Below are 12,007 nucleotides of genomic sequence, written 5' to 3'. Positions count from 1 at the left end.
GGTTCAGAAACTTGTCAAATTAAAGAATAGGCACGCGCTCGAACGGTTCAATAGATTTTCGGACTGTGTTTAGTTTTAGTGATATTTTGGTGTTACCGACTGTTTTTGTGTTCTGCTCTACCTTACCGACGACGCATCGATTTAGGTAGGTCGATTCCGGACTGACTTCAAGCCTTGTTATGTCTGCTTTATGATATTTTGCAATTGTAGATATAGGGGTATGACGCTACATTCTAACCATTTTTGCACTACGAATGTTACTTACTGAACATGTTACTTGACACATGATAGGTATATTGTGATTCTAATATGTATGGATGGAATTCAATTCATATTATATTTAAATAATATGTACCTATATCAAAATGCCTAAGGTCTATCTCAATTCTCTAATAAATCATTTTTTTTAAAAATCTCCTGGAGTTTTTAGAAAGAAATTTAGAGGGTTCTGATAAGAGTGAATTTTTTTTTAAAAAAATCTCAAAAAAATAATATTTTACTCATTATTTTTATAATTATAATAATAGATAGTTGCATATACCTAATAGGTATTCTTTAAAGATTAGTGGATGATATAAAAAATAAAGTAAGTAGGTATTAGTCGACGATGACGATAACGATGATGATGATGATGATGAGTACATACCTACCTAGATACTTAAAGTTTTAAAGTGAATACGGACCAAAACGGAACTACGGACTAAAGGAAGAAATAAGTTTAATGTGTCTTATAAAGATTCTGTATAATCAATTTTTTTAAGTCTTAAAAATAGAAGGTATTTTTAAGACTTAAAAAAATTAAGAAACCTAAGACAAAAAAAAACATGTCAAAAATAATATAAAACATATTATCGATCCAAGTTACCGTCAACAAAAAATATATTAAAACCTCTACCTGTTTCAAACGTGAACGTCTCTATCATATCCCGGCTTGTAATTTGATATTTTTGTTTAGCGCAAATTCCTGATGCGGGACTTTTTGAACAATAATCGAATCTTGGACCTCGCGTCTCATTGTTAGAGATAATTTGTAATAGTAAACATTTATACTTATTGTTAGTTTTTTTCCCCATTCACAATTTGAAATGTGATAGTTGCTATTGTTGGAAAATTCAAAATGATTAAGATTTTGTTTTGAATAGGTTGTGAAAATAAACACTTTCGTTGACAAAGAATAAGTAAATTAACTATTATTTTGCTAAAAGTGAACCTGGTACCTATATCATGGGTGATGGCTGTAGCTGTAGGTAGGTAGGTACATTTTAGTAATTTTTTTATTTTACCGCTGTTCAATATTATTTTTCGAAAAAATCATTAATTTTGAGAAAATCTGAATCATTTTTCATAGCTTTTAATTATTATTGTACCTCATTCATATAAAAACACTTATCAAATTTGTAAAAAAGTTTTTTACTTTTGTAAACCTTTATCAATTTTCAAAAAAAATATGTATACTTCTTTTTCATAAAATAATTGATTTCCATGTCATCGAAGTAATTTCAATATTAGCTACCGATAGCGAACATAAAACATTACAGATCTACCAAATGGGACCAAAAAAAGCAACAATACCTCTTTGAACTATACCGAAACGTACCTATGGAATGTATTGTGAAAGGTTGTGTCCGAAATTTTTGTAATTTCGTTAAATAGAGATCTCGATGTATTGTGGCAAATAATTCAAATAATTTTTGCGGTAAATGATACTTGGGATACAATGGGTGACAGTGATGCGGGTCTCAATTTGCTAAAATGTGTACCTACCTACTCTTTGAAAATTCTTTTTACGTTTGTAGAGTAGGTAACCTACGGAAAATGTACTCATGAAAATATGTACCTACCTATTTTTTTTTGAAAAATGTTTTGAAAAGTAGATAGGTAATATAATTTCTACTATCATAGTTTTTTCTAGAGGATAGTTGTTTTTAAAGCTTAGGTAGGTATGTCTAGGATATTTTATGAAAACTATTGTGTAGCACTTTTCAGCTATTATTTATTTTATGTACCTACCTATAGTTTTTTCTAGAGGATAGTTGTTTTTAAAGCTTAGGTAGGTATGTGTAGGATATTTTATGAAAACTATTGTGTAGCACTTTTCAGTTTTTATTTATTTTATGTACCTATAGTTTTTTCTAGACCAGAGTAGTTTTTTTAGGTTTATTTTTTGGATTTCAACATTTTTTTGTCAATAAGTGATTGCTGTTTAAAGAGATATGACTGTTTTATTTGGTTTTTTTGGTGCAAAGGGCATATTTAAAAAAATATCTTAGTCAATATAATTTTTAACTATAATTTATTTTTATTGACAGTCCTAAGGTTAATGTCCGCTTAAAACACTATATGATTGAAAGTAGGTTACGCAAGTACCTACCTATATTTTTTTATGTAAAAAATGTGTTAAATTTATTCATTCACGAATATCATTGCTTTAAACTTCAATAAAACAAAAAAAACTTAACATACTTTTCTTTTATAAGATAAGTACCATATCACCGACAAACGGTACAAAAAAGTCATCACAAAATCAATAAATCGACGCCAATTCATACGCCGACAAAGTTGCTACGCTACTATTGTAGTAAAACTATTATTTATACTTGAAAAGCTGTTCAAGTGTTGACATCGCCATTATGTAACAAGGGTGCCGATTGAATGTGACAATTTTTTCACCTATTAATGACATATTTTTTGACAAAAGAGACATAACCATTGACAGTTGTATCTAAGTTCTCACATGCTGTCATTACACGGTAGTAAAAGATTTTGGGAGCAAATGTCAAGGGAGCGTTTACGATCGGCCTTACCTACTGGTGATCCACATTTAAAGTGAAAGAAAAAATGCTGTGTATGACGATTCATTTTTCTCTTTTTAAATTACCGACAAAATATATAAGATAGTAGGTATACTTTTTTTTTATTTAGAAAACTGAACCTATTAGGTACATGTTTGGTACAGTGTAATTGCTTATTATCTAATTGTGAAAGGGGAAAAATTCAATGTTCTTAAGTTTTTTTATTCGAAAATTTAAAAAAAATATGTGTTTAGTACAATATTTTTTAATGATACTTTAGATGAATAAAATCAATTTGTGTGTAGGTATTATAATCTTCTTAAAATTGATATTAACACCGCCTTCTGTATTACGACCTAAAGTTTGTTAAGAAGAAAAAAAGTTAAAATAATCCCCGATGGGCTCAAAATAACACCTCTTTCGTCTCAATAGCCTCTCACCCTTGACGATGAGGCTTAATAAGGATTAAGATAGAGCCTTTTTACAGTAAAAAGCTTTCGATGTATCTCGCTTATTATGTTTAATTTTTTTCTTTTGTTTTTACGTCTGATGTGCCGGTTTTAATACCTAGGTAGGTACTTATTGTTCCATTTTTAACAGTTCATATTAACGAATTTGTTAAAGGTAGGTATTTAAAAAGTGTTATTTTTTTTAAATTTGTTTAAATTTTTGTCAAAAATCTATAAAAACGATTTTGAAAGAAAAGGTTTCAAGTTTTACTCAGGTAGAGGTAGATACTTTTTACTTAGGACGTTTTACCAGTCGCCTTGTATAAAACGAAGAAACTGACTGACTAACATAACTGCTTACGCCCTGCTGCTTTGTTTTGAAACTTGAGATTTTCCCACGTATCTCTTAGACTATAACAGAAGTCGGGGAGGGTTATTTGTTATAAATAATTTAAAATATATAATACCCATACCTCTAATTCCTAAGCAATGATATCATAGAGCTTTTTTATTTATTTTTAACCGACTGAAGCAGCTCAGAGGTGTTGTGTTGAATACACAATAACTCTTTGATTTATCGACTTGAACTGCGCTACACAAGTGTTAGAATGTTGGTAGGTACTAGGTAAGTATAGACAGTAGAAAAAATAACGTTAAAAATATTGAGCTGTTAGAAAAAAATAATCAAGAATTTTTTAATATTTTTCTATGATCAGTTACCCAGTTACGGTTTTTTTTTCTTTTTTTTTTTAATAGATATAGCGAGCAAACGAGCATGCGGGTCACCTGATGTTAAGTGATTACCGCCGCCCATGAACATTTGCAGCACCAGAGGAGTCGCCGATGCGTTGCCGGCCTTTTAGGAATTTGTTGGTCCGCCCCTTGAATAACCCAATGTTATAATCTAGTCTTATGCTAGAACATTAAATTATTTTGTACTAGAAGATGCCCGCGACTTCGTCCGCGTGGATTTGGGTTTTTAAAAATCCCGTAGGAACTCTCTGAATTTTCGGGATCAAAAGTAGCCTATGTCCGGTGCCGGGATGCAAGCTATCTCTGTACCAAATTTCATAAAAATCGGTTAAACGGGTGAGCCGTGAAAAGCTAGCAGACAGACAGACAGACAGACACACTTTCGCATTTATAATATTAGTATGGATAATAATAATTCCTCAAAGTGCCAAAACTATTTTTTCACGCTAAAAATTAGCTTAACGCTATATTGTGATATATGTATATCATGACTTTGACAATTACTTAAAACTTCCAATCCAATCCATCAGCTGTAGGTATGCGTCCACTGCTGTCTTTTCAAGAGAGTTCCACCAAACACGCTACTTCGCTTTTGCTCTCCACTTCCCGCCACCATCTTCATTCAGGTCATCGATCCAACGGGCTGTTTAATGATTCAAAGAGACGTATCTTTTAAAAAACCCGCCAAGTGCGAGTCAGACTCGCGCACTAAGTGTTTCGTACTACAATCGTATTTTATCGACATTTTGCACGATCAATCAAAAACTATTATGCCTAAAAATAAATAAAAATCCGTTTTAGAATGTATAGGTAAAGCCATTTCATATGATACCCCACTTGATATAGCAATCTTACTTTGAAAGTTGAAAATAGCAATATTTTTTCATGAACACATTTTAATTTTTTTCTTGTGATGTAACCACAAAAACGCGTTTTCGGATTTAATCCTTTGCTTGTGCTATAAGACCTAACTACCAAATTTCATGATTCTAGGTCAACGGGAAGTACCCTATAGGGTTTTTTGACAGACACTACAGAGGGACAGACAGACAAAGAAGTGATTCTATAAGAGTTCCTTTTAACTTTTGAGATACGGAACCCTAAAAACAATGAAGAGCATTTATTTTTATATTTTTGCCGAATGTCCCGCAAATTGCTATTGCGCTGGAACCATGTCTCATTAACATCGAAATGACGTCATTTTGACGTCATTTGACTATATTTAAGTTAAAATATAGTTACCATCAGCTCGAAACTTCAGTCTAGTGCTGATGTCATTAAATGGCGGCCACGCGCATTAGCAGTTTGCGGGACTTATAACAAATAGTTTTGATTGTTATAGAAATAAAACAAAGTGCGGTAAAATTGTACCCGGAGTCGGCGTGACGGAAACCGTCAACAAATAATTATAATGTAAATGATTTTATGCTTTTCATCAGCTCAATCGTTCGGAACGCGAAATTGATTAGATTGAGTTGTCAGAAACAATTAAAAGTACATATAAATTATATAATTTAATTAGTATGTATACCTATATCATATCATAATTAATGTTGCTCATTTGATTATGCAAAATAGACGCAAATTACGATTTTGTATCGATTTATCGTTTTTTTTTCTTTACCTTCACTCTACATTCTATTTAGATTTTAGTATAATGTTCTCAGAGGCGTGTGTTGTATTGTATGTCAATTCGCTCTTGGCCTAGCGTGATGGACTGTGGATCAAGGTTGTGATGCTGATGATGATATAATTCGGTACTTGCATTGACCAAAACTGGCTCAATGTGGACAGGGCAACAAAAACTTATATTCTCTAAAGAAAACAATTAGTAGATTTATTAGCGAAAATACATGGTCATACCTAATTATATTTATGTCGTACCTATACAAACATGAAATAGTGTGACTAATAAATTATACACACACACACACACATACACACACACACACACACACACACACACACACACACACACACACACACACACACACACACACCCACACACACACATGCACACCCACACGAACACAATAAACAAAACAATCGTTGCCTTGTTACACGTACCTAAGTAAAGGAGTAATTAATTACATAGGTAAAATCTTCGAACATTAAGCGAAAAGCGGTTCTTGAAAATCTAAAAGACGCTGACGTAGGTATTTTCGCTCACATAATCAAATTGTTGAATAGAGAAAAAACATCAAACGAGCATTATGACACTCAACGATTCAAAGCACCGAGCTGCATCACTGTTAATTATATAGAAGGTACATTTCTGTTTTTTTTTAAAATTATAAACGCAGTGAAAAGGACGCGCTTTGACGTTTGCAACTTAACGAGAGGGCCCTTCACATAGGTGCCTATATTATGTTTTGTGTTTGGAAGGCACGTGTGTAACGTGCTTTATGCTTTGATGCTGCTTTTCGACTTTCGAATGCTAGAGTCAAATATAATGAATGACAAGTTACACTTTGATGACGAGACGAGCGCAATAATAATGAATGGGTATGGAATGCAGACAATTTCGGTGATTCCCCGTTTTCTCTTTGTGATGCAAAATCTCTATGACCATATAATATTAGCTGTGATAGCCTTTTTTTTTTTTTTTTTTTTCCGCTGGTAAAAATGCTATTAGGCATGCCGCACAAGGGCGGGTATGTGGGACTCACTCGCGGTTTTTTTTAACCGCCATCAGCATACCCACTAAAAAACCCAGCGGTGCCGTCCGCGTCAAGTATAAGACGTCTCAGGATCCCGGATATCGGATGCGACTGAGACGTCCTGGCGTTGGGCCGGCACAAGTTTACTCCCAATATCTAGGGCAGTAGAAGGTGAGCATACTGTCTCCTTCTCCTCCCCTGTCTTCTTCTGCGGAGCGGGTGGGCGTCGGCGTCTAGCTCTCGTTCCCGCTCCGCGGCCTCCTTCAGTGATATGACAGTTTCACAGAAGGAGGCCATTACGCCCCAGCTGGTCTCACTACTGATCATCTCGTCTATTGCATTCGAAAGTGAGAGGCTTCCTCTGAGGGTCGACGACAGGATGTGCCGCTGAGGTCCCCATGCCGCACACTCTACCAAAGTGTGATATGCCGTATCTTCTGGTGCACCACACTCGTGGCAGGCCGGCGTCTCCTCCCGTCTCGCAATCTGATGCAGGTAATTACCAAAACAGCCATGCCCTGTAAGCACCTGCACCAGCCGGTACGTCAGCACTCCATGTTGCCTTTTAAGCCATCGCTCAAGGTATGGCCGAATCGCTTCAACCGACCAGGTACCGGCGGCAGGCGTCTCTAAGTCCTGCTCCCATCTATGGATCAGAGCTGCACTAGCCAGGGCTCTTATTGTGCGGTTCTCCTCCGCCTCTGGTCGCTCTCCCCGGGCCCTCGTGACCGCACGGTAGCGGTATATCTCGGTGAGCACCTCAGCCTGAAGTTCCCAGGGTGGGTCACCCGCCAGAAGAGTTGCGGCTGTCCAAGATACCGTGCGATACCCACGAATTTAGCTGTGATAGCCTAGTGGTAGTGGAAGGATCTGGGAACCCACCGCGTCATTATCCAAAGGGAACTCCTGCCATTAGGTATGTGATTAAGGAAAAGGTGTCACGACCCTCAGCAATGAGGAATCTATACTAATATTATAAATGCAAAAGTGTGTATGTTTGTCCTTCTTTCAAACCATAACTAAGCTACCAGAGATAGTTGAAAGGACGAAGAGTAATATGATATGGCTGCTTTTTATCCGGGAAAATCAAAGAGTTCCCACGAGATTTTTAAAAACCTAAATCCACGCGGTTGAAGTCGCGGGCATCAGCTAGTATACGACTATAGAGAAGCCTAGCGCCTCCTATTCCGAGGTCGGGAGTTCTTAGATCCCTCTAATTTTTCGGAGTTTGTTTTAAACAACTAAATAACAATTGCATTATCAGTAAAGGAATACATCGTGAGGAAACCTGTATTCCTGAGAGTTCTCCATAATGATCTTAAAGGTGTGTAAAGTTTGCCAATCTGCACTTGGCTAGCGTGGCGGACTGTGGTCTAACCTCTTCTCATTCGAAGAGGAGACCCGTTCTCAGTGGTGGACCGGCGGCGATGGGCTGATCGATGTATGGGACGTATCATTTAATAGTGGCAATAGCGACCTCACAGCGGAAGACGCAGCGTTGGAAGACCCTCGACTATAGGTGGACGGCATCAGACGAGTCGCAGGGAGTCGCTGGATTCAGCCGGCGCAAGACCGTGGCGCGTGGAAGCCCCTACAAGAGAACTATGTCCAGCAGTGGACGTCTATCAGTTGATGATGATGATGATGATGATGATCATTTAATATAATCGGTTGAGCCGTTGATGAGTAGGTTAGGTAGTTACGAGAAGTGGGAATGGACTATAATACTAATATACTATTAGGTCAAACACAAACCCAAAGGAGGTAGGGTAAAGGGGTAAGTATTTTCTTAATAACGTGAAGTAAAATCGATTCCACTTACGAGACATTAGCGGCAGCTGCGAGTAACGAATTGAATCAACGCGAGCTAATGAGCTGTGGCGGAACCAGACCATTCCATACTTAGAGATCTCGTATCTACTACGACTCGAGCTGATAGGTATTTAATGCAGTGTTTAGTGTTTAGTTAGTTTAGTGTTTCTATTTCTTTTTATCCATCATTAATTTGCACTTTACTAACTTTATGAATGGACGTATAAATACGTCCATGACTAGGTATGTATTATAAAAAAAATTAGCAGTCAGTAGATACCTACTGGGGACTGCCGAAAGAAGTAAAAAAAATTATGAGCTGTTAGGTTAGCATACTTGACACTTCTATTTAAAATTGAACATCAATAGGTTGCGTTAAGAAACAAATTTAAAAACTTATAAAATAAGCAAGTCGATGACGCGTCCTTGAAGGTTTTACTCATCTCAAAATCGCCAAAATCAAGAAAAAGAATCAAGAACGTGAAGCAAAATCGATTCCACTTACGAGACATTAACGGCACCTGCGAGTAACGAGTTGAATCAACGCGAACTAATGAGCTATGGCGGAACCAGACCATTCCATACTTAAAGAGATCTCGTACTATGAACTGATAGGTATTTAATGAAGTAGGTAATCGTTGATTTGCACTTTACTAACATAACGCATGGACGTATAAATAGGTCTTTACTTAAAGAAGTTTTTAATTCGATTGTGTAAGAACGTGAAGCAAAATCGATTCCACTTAGAGACATTAGCGGCACCTGCGAGTAACGAGTTGAATCAACGCGAGCTAATGAGCTGAGGCTGAGCCAGACCATTCCATACTTAAAGAGATGTCGTACTACGAACTGATAGCTATTTAATGCAGTTTTTAGTTTGGTGTTTCTATTTCTTTTTATCCATCATTGATTTTGAAATTAAATCTTAGAGGTTGTGTGAAGGGACCAATTTTAATTTTTTATGAAATTAGCATGTCATGTCCGTTGTACACAATCTCTAAAATGACACGTCTAAATCTATTGCTATCCCTTTTATAATGTTGCTTGTGGAAAAGAGATAGCACTATCTACCTGTAAATTAAGCTTAGCTTAGAAATTGTGTACAAGAGAATCGGTCCCAGTGACGCGACCTTGAAGTTTTTACCAATCCCAAAATCACCTAATGCGTAAGGAAGCTTTAACTTCAAAAATATTTAGAAGGTTTTGTATGTGAGAGATGAGCTCGATTGTAGATATAGTGGAAGGTAAACGCACCTGCTAGTAGCAAGTTGAATCACAGCGAGCTAATGAGGTGTGTCGAATCCAGACATTCGATCTTATTGCGGCGAGCTCGAGACTGTCTATGAATCTTATACGTTTAGGTGTGATACTATCTCGGAAGTTTTTTGTAATAGATTTTCTTAGGATTTTGTTCTAGATAGTGAATATTAAAAAGATGAATGATCTAATCTTAAGCAGATTTTAGAATCTAAGAATAGATCATCCATATTTTTTTCTTGAAAGTTATTACTGGTTTTTCCTAATCTTTATCAATTTTTCCAATTTTTTTTAAATGTTTATTTTTATATCCATACTAATATTACAAATGCGAAAGTGTGTCTGACTGTCTGTCTGTTTGTCTGCTAGCCTTTCACGGCCCATCTGCCAACCGATTTTGACGAAATTTGGTACAGAGATAGCTGGCATCTCAGGGAAGGACATAGACTTTTTATCCCGGAAAATCAAAGAGGTCCTACGGGATTTTTGAAAACCGAAATCCACGCGGACGAAGTTGCGGGCATCATCTAGTTACTAATAAAATACTTAGTATTAATACTCATACTGTTTTAATAATGACGCCATTTTTGGAATATCATCAATCATCTAGTAATAATATGTAACTTTAGTACATTTTTAGAGCTTATCTAAATTATTCATTTATGCCTAAAATTCTAGACGCAAAACTATGAAATGTAAGTACGTAAGTAAGCGAATGTTTAAAAACCTCGGTTTCTATTTTCTAAGTGGCCGTCTGAGCCCGCTAAAGGGGAAACTCTTAGCTTGTGAAATTTAAAATTCCGACTCGCCTTGATAATGTTTGTCGATGACTTGTACGTTTATACGCTCGTTCGGTTCATTTTCTAGGAAACTCTACATACCTACCTACTATACACTTCCATGCAAGTAGGTAAGTACAATATCCATTTTGGCCAATTTCTCACCATCATCATCGTTAACCGATAGACGTCCACTGCTAGTAGGGGTGCAAAGTTTATAAAAATATCGATATATTGATATCAAATCAAATTCAAATTCGATTACGGGTCCATACTTTCATTTTTAGGGTAGGTACCGAAGTAAACAATGAACCCTTGTAGTTTTGCCATATTTTCCATCCGTCTGTCCGTCTGTCCATAACCATATATGGTACTTAGTACTGTAGGTACTAGCTACTCACTTAAGTTATCGAAAAACCAACATTATCATGGTGGAAGAGGAATTTTAAATTCCAAACTCCAGCTGCTCGAAGTTTTCCCTTTGACGTGCTTCCCGCTGCCACTTGGGAGTAAACTGATTTTTTTTTAACATATTTTGTAAAACGCTAAAACTGCGGTAAAGTAGTTTTAGTGCTTTCTTGGGTTATAAGCCACGTTTTGAGCAGTAGCTTGTCTCTAAAATATAAATTTCACGACCTGTTTTAATTTTTGACTGTCTGTTTGTCAGTACGCGTATCACGCTGAAACTACTGAACGAATTTGAATATAACTTGGCATACTTATAGCTAGCTAGTGACCACCCGCGGCTTCGCTTGACGAAAATATAAATCCTCTTTATTCTATATCTCGTGGGAATTTCGTAAAAATCGTCCTTATTCCTTGTCTTTCTTCCGTAGAAATCGTGTTACCCAAACCATAGTTGCTTCAAAACCATAGTTTTACCATAGACCATGCTGCAAAACCATAGTTTACGTAAAACTGTTCAAAACACATACTGTTTTGAACCAAGCATTGTCAAAGAGTAGATAAGTCTCCAGATATGATACGCGTAATATGCGATCGACAAAAGTTTAGTAGGTACTTTTCTTTATAATAAGGTAGGTAGGTACATCTCAAGGTGTGATTGTGGTAAACCAGTTAGTTACCTTTACCTATCTACTTTAGAGACAAAAAGTTGTCATCGGATAGGGTATGCTTTCACTCGCAGGTGAGTCGTCACTTATTGAGGCAAAACGCGATATTTTAATTAAATTATTAACGCATTAACATTATCTACACTGCTAATACTGACACCAGTAAGTACAGAGCAATGTCGAATCATACAATGCTGTTAAAGAGCATAGAGTAATGCGATATATACATGTACATTGTACAATAGTTGACTATAATTTTTTTTTAACTAGATGATGCCTGAGACTTCATCCACGTGGATTTAGGTTTTTGAAAATCGTATGAACTCTTGATTTTGCGGGATAAAAGTTGTGTATATTAATTTCCGGGACGCAAGCTACCTCTATACCAAATTTCATACAAATCGGTTAAAAGATATTATAAGGTTTAGGTAT

The sequence above is a fragment of the Maniola hyperantus genome, chromosome 22, assembly GCF_902806685.2.
Source record: "Maniola hyperantus chromosome 22, iAphHyp1.2, whole genome shotgun sequence".
Classification (NCBI taxonomy): domain Eukaryota; kingdom Metazoa; phylum Arthropoda; class Insecta; order Lepidoptera; family Nymphalidae; genus Maniola; species Maniola hyperantus.
The sequence above is the reverse complement of the archived record's forward strand: the minus strand, read 5'-3'. Positions refer to the sequence as shown.